The sequence below is a fragment of the Phyllobates terribilis genome, unplaced genomic scaffold (genome assembly GCF_046119375.1).
Source record: "Phyllobates terribilis strain yellow unplaced genomic scaffold, ASM4611937v1 Scaffold_310__1_contigs__length_2243716, whole genome shotgun sequence".
NCBI classification, from domain to species: domain Eukaryota; kingdom Metazoa; phylum Chordata; class Amphibia; order Anura; family Dendrobatidae; genus Phyllobates; species Phyllobates terribilis.
In genome coordinates this window covers 2,056,571-2,062,806 of record NW_027363070.1, presented here as the reverse complement: position 1 = coordinate 2,062,806, position 6,236 = coordinate 2,056,571, and positions in this window count along the sequence as shown.

The following is a 6,236-nucleotide window of genomic DNA, read 5'->3' as shown; positions in this document are numbered from 1 at the left end:
AAGCACTTTCCAAGTGATGCTAAAATCGTTTGGAAAGCGGTTGACAACCCGCATGCGGACATGCATGTGAAAAATGCTTCACATACGTTTGTCCCTGGCAGGAAAAACGCATGTAAAATCTGCATGCGTTTTTTCTGCCAGGGAGATGCAGAAACACTCAGGAAAAATCCGGAGCATTTCTGCATCGTGGGCATGTGGCGCCCCTGAGGGTTCAGTCGCCACAGAGGTACTGCACCTCACCCAGAGGTGTGGTGTCTCCCTTCACTCAGGTAAGATGGGAGTGCTGCAGAGAACCCCCCAAAACACCTGCATCCAACATTACACTGCTTCAGACCGGCTGGAAGGGCAACATGCAGAGCGCAGCTGCTGAGCCCTGTCCCTGGCTGGAGTGGGGGAAACCCAAAGGTAGGGGGAACCAGTAGTGGGTGTGGGTGGAGGAAGCAGTTAGAAGGAGCACACAGTAGGTATATAATGGGAAGCAATCTTAGGGTGGCAGTTCAGAACAGAATGGTCAGTCAGTACAGTACAGACGGTCAGTGAGGACTGTCTGGGAGCAGAGGCTCAGCAGGAGCTCTGCTCCACAAGAAGGGCCTGGGATAGAGGCCCCGGAGGGGAGAAGGGAGTAGGCTCCATTCTAAGAAGGGATCCCAGGGGTACGGCGCGTGCAGGACAGCACCCATACGCCCCGCATCTGTCAGAAGACAGAGGGATCGGTTGCCCCATTCTAATCTCCAGGGGGTCAGGTTGGTCCCGGATTCGACGTACAGGAAGGACTTCAGCATACCCGAGCGGGATTGAGAGTGGGCAGCGCAGGGCAGCAGGGAGAAGGACCTAGTGTGAAGACGGTCAAAGTAGGAACACGAGAAAGTGGGGTTCTGCCAAGCATTCCTAAACTTCCTGAGGAAGGATTGAACCCCTGCCAGGGTGAACACGGCGCAACGTGGGAGGCCTTCACCTGTAACTTGCACTTTTGTGTTTCCTGAAGAACTGTGTATTAAAATCTTGGACGACTGCACTGAGTTGCCTCCGTCTATTCCTTCACTGGTGCCATTTCCCTCCCTGCACTACAACGCCCAGCGCACCCTCCATCTATTTACACTGCCCTGAGGCCCGCTCCACCTGTGGGGAGCCGTTCCATCTCTAGCTGCCCTAACATCTGCCTCAGAGGACTGTTGCAGCGCTGGTGATCCTCTCCAGACACCACAGGTGGCTTCACGACAAATCCTATAAATAATCCCTTTTGCACTGACCGCCCCGGGCCAGCCACCGTGATATTCCCCAAAGCAGCCATACGGCCCGGCTGCCGTGTGCCCCGCGGCCCAGGGGGCAGCGAGTCACCACTTGGCGTCACGAACAGGATACGTGACCAGCCTGCCATCTGCGGGTAATGTGCGCCTAAAGAAGTGTTTTCTGCCTTGAATGTGGCGCCCGCCCCAGAAGAACGGGCGCCATTATGTGCGTGCTAAAGAACAACAGAATGGAACCTCCCGTCGTGGGCCGGGTCCCAGAATGGCTCCAAAAGCAGGCCCTGCCCCTTGCAACAGTGACTGTCCGCATAGATGTGTCCGTCAAAGCGGGGAGGCCGACACAGGGAGTGACCGACAGCAAAGTGCCATGGGACCGCCCCCGAAAGAGGAGAGGCGGTGGAGAGAAGCTGCGTAAAGACCGGGAGGTGTCAGGCCGAGCTGATGCAGTCGCGGGAGCAGGTCGGAGTGATGTCCCTGTCCCAAATGCGGCTGGCGCTGCTCCATCCCTGGTCCCCCTGCAGCCTGAGGCTGATGACCAGGCTGGGTCAGCCTGCAGAAACCAGGGGTTCCCCCGGAGGGGGCCCCACTGTTAAACTGTTTTAGTTAACTGGACTGTACATAAGTTGCCCGGAAGGGTGCAGTTGACTTCATGTTTGCTACCCAGTTACCCGTCAGGGTACAGAGACTGACAGGCTGAGGACTGTGAGAAGCCGGACGTTGACATTGTACATAGTTTAGCACTTCTTAAAGTGCATCCTATTGGTTTTATAATTACAAATATACCTCAGAACAAAAACCCGTTTGGCGTGGCGGAAGACGAGGTCCAGGATTGGATCGTCTATGCCCTGCAGCCATGCCCAGGGCCTACGTTGAGGGTTTGTGGACGGGTCCCTCATGCTGCTACTGTTGCACCCTGGTGCTGGAACTGTCTTGAAAATTGTTTTATATGACAATACTCTTATGATGTTTTATAATGTAACCAGTAACGTTAAAAGAAATGTGCCTCCCATAAAGGGAAGAAATGTTGTTTTATGGTCAAATATGCTGATGCATCTTAAAAATTTTGCATGTCAGTTATGCCTGGTTTTGCTCTGTTCCAGCCCGCGGACGTGCTGCGTTTTACAGGGGGGGGGAATGTGGCGCCCCTGAGTGTTCAGTCGCCACAGTGGTACTGCACCTCACCCAGAGGTGTGGTGTCTCCCTTCACTCAGGTAAGATGGGAGTGCTGCACAGAACCCCCCAAATCACCTGCATCCAACATGCAGAGTGCAGCTGCTGAGCCCTGTCCCTGGCTGGAGTGGGGGGAACCCAAAGGTAGGGGGAACCAGTAGTGGGTGTGGGTGGAGGAAGCCGTTAGAGGGAGCACTTATACAGTAGGTATATAATGGGAAGCCATCTTAGGGTGGCAGTTCAGAACAGAATGGTCAGTCAGTCTACCATTGGGCCCTATAAGACGTTCTTCATCTCCCGTTGCAGTGGGGTTTTTATTTGTCAAAAAAAAAGACTGGGGGTTGCGCCCCCGCCTTGATTTTCGCGAGTTTAATCGGATCACGGTCTGGGATGCATATCCTCTCCCTCTCATCCCCGACCTCTTTAGAAAAAAATTTGGCTCCTACGATTTGATTAAACTAGACCTCAGGGGGGCTTATAATCTCATTCACATTGAGGAGATGAGTGGAAGATGGCCTTCAATACTCCTGAGGGGCACTATGAAAAGCTTGTGATGGCATTTGGGTTGACTAATGCTCCCGCTTTCTTTCAACACTGTTAGTGACATTTTTAGTCATCTGGCAGGTAGATCACAACAAACCAATCTTGATGACATATTAATTTACTTACCTCCAGTCACATCAGGTACATATCAGGCAGGTCTTACAGATACTCAAAGATAATAAATTATTTGTCAAACCAGAGAAATGTATGTTCTCCATTCAGGGTTAGTTCTTATCATTCACCGTTTTTGCATGGATCTGGCCAAAGTCCGGACGGTACTGGATTGGTATTATATTCAAGACTTAAAGGCATTACAAAGTTTTTTGGGTTTCGCCAGTTACTACTGTAAGTTCATCAAAAACTTTTTGGTAGTGGCCAAACCTCTGATGGACGATTTTGCCAAATAGAAAAAAAAAATTAAGATTTTATTATTTTACTCTCCATTCTTGTAGCTAAACACAATCCAGCTAAGTTTAAAATTGAAATGAAGCCCCTGTACCCCCCTCTCTAGGTGCTTCTGTACCAAGTCTTCCCTGGTCCAGGATGGTCTCTATATCACAGGCTCCAGCAATAACCTATTGACACATGATTGTGGCAGCCCTCACGTGCTGATATATCACAGTGCCAATAGAAGTGGGAAGCGGCACAGAAATCACAAAATAAAGGCAGTGTTTGTGGTAATGCAAGAATCCAGCAAGCAGAGTAATCCACACGTCATACAACAGCCCAACATGGATGATGAAAAGCTGCGTCTTCAGGCGTCTGTGTAAGAACATCACATTTTTGTTTTCCTTCCAGAATAAGCACCAAATGGAATAGCTGAATGCCAGGATACGGAGACCGGCGGGGGACAGGGAAGCGCTGTCCGCTGGATTTTGTGCTGGTTTCACAAGCGGTCACCCTGCAGTTTTCTCCGGATAATGCTGTGGAGACTTTTCACAACACATCTAATAATTGTGAACCTTCCACTCACATGTTTATTATCTTGTCCGCTGGTCAGACTGGGGGGGATGAAAGCTGGACAAGGGATGAAGAATGATCCTTATTACATATAATGGGTGCACTGAGCGATTGTGAAAAGTCGCAGAGGACTGAGAGCAGAAGGGCAGAGGGTTTCCTCTTCCTCACAGGGACCAGCACAGAAGCCGGAGCAGAAGGGCAGAGGGTTTCCTCTTCCTCACAAGGACCAGCACAGAAGCCGGAGCAGAAGGGGAGACAAGGGCTGAGCCACTTACACAGACAGAAAGCTGAGGAGAGGAGGGCATGTTATTACTCCAGGATCCGCTCCATTCATTCCCTATGTGGCATTCAAGCGCTGAGCTCGGCTTTTCCGGAGCCCCATAGAGAATGAATGGAGCAGCAGTTGATCCCTGACTTTCCACTCCTTCCCGATCAGACGATGGCTCGCAGCGGTCAGACCCCACGATCAGTAAGTGATCACCGAGCCTGTGGATAAGTGATAACTTGTTTTCTACAGACATCCCCTTTAAGTAATGGAGCATGCCAGCAGAGAAGGTGGGAGGAGGCGCTGGTTACAGGGGAAACTTTACCTCTGGAGGCCGCATTTAGGGCATGTGAGGGGCGGACACTTCCCATATTCATCATTACTGAACCCCCGCTCTGTGCGGCTCTTATCTGAGCTGCAGGAGACGCAGCAGTTACTAATCAGCCGCTCTCTGTTCACTTGCAGCCGTCCGAGCTCTGCTGTGCCTGTTAGGGGTGAAGTTCGGGTCCTTCGAGGCATCTACTATGCAGCCTGCACAGCAGATCACAGCCCGAGCACAGCGTCTCCGGGTAAATCTCCACCTTGTGAGTTGCTTCTTGTGCAGCAGCCCCATGCAAGTTGCTCTGCTCTCCTCGGCCAGCTCCTGCTGAATACTGAGCTCCTCTGCCCAATCTAGGAGCTCAATAGCCCTGATCACATCAGTGGTAGCCCAACGCTGCTGGATCAGATTTACAAATGGCAAACTAATCAGCCCTAGGTATTTCTAATATGTGCAGAGCAGGCGACATAAGTCTGACCGGTGTCCTCATAGACCTTTCCTCAGCCGGGGTCTAATAGGAGAAGTAAAATGGCCGTCATGGGGTCCATTGTTAGATCTCAGCTGCCATAGAAACTCATTGGCACCATGATCATGCCTCCCTCTCCTGTCTAAAGTGCCTAAATGCTGTGGAAGCCCCCTACTGTGTCATACAATGGATTAAGCTGCCAGGATCAAGGTTGGCTCCACTGTGGGCAGCTGAGGCAGGAGCAGGACTGTGTTACACAGCCACACTTCTGCCGCAGATCTTGTAAGGACCTGCCTGATGATAATGTGTCCTATAGAGCAGGTCTTGGTACCGGACTGCCCTGTACATATTTACCACTAGCTGGGAACCAGTTACTTACAAGGTCTAGTTTCGAATGTGTTTCCAGGATCTGTAGTTATCAGCATTTTATCCTTAAGGCCGAGTTATAATATCACTGTAACACTCTCGCCCTGTACCTGTATACCTGCCCTGTGTGCTGCACAAAAGTATATAACAAAATGTGTGTACACAGATATCTCCTGAATGGTATTACTGCTAGATCTCCTGTACATAGAAATATGAGGTTCTTAGCGCACATTTTGAGCAAATTGTGCGAGCCCATCTGCCAACGTCAAGGCGACCTCTTCAGATGGGTCCCTACACTAACATTACACTAACTTACTAACTGGGACTAGTTTTTTGTATTATTATTATTACCACCATTTTTACTATTTATTATTATTGCATTAATGCAATTAATTGTAACTGTTATAAAACGAATTAAAAAAATGTAATTCTAATTTTTTTTTATTAATCTTGTGATTCTAATAATGGTATTACTAAAATCCCTATGCCTAAAGCTGTTGATCCAGAAGAAGGCAAAAACCCCAGGACACCTTCAGCCAATTTGTGTCACAGGGGAAAAATTCCTTCTTGACCCCGGGAAAAGGCGATCAGTCCTAGGACCCTGGATCAAACCTAATAATGTTATTACAAGTTATATAATATTACACTAATTATTGTACTACTGGAGTTATTTTAATTTGTTTTTATAAATCTATTTGATATGGTTATTATTACATTGTGCTATCTTATTACAGTATTATTCTTCTTTCCTTTCACTACTAATACTGCCCTATACCTACAGTGTTGATCCAGAAGAAGGCAAAAACCCCAGGACACCTTCAGCCAATTTGTGTCACAGGGGAAAAATTCCTTCTTGACCCCGGGAAAAGGCGATCAGTCCTAGGACCCTGGATCAAACCT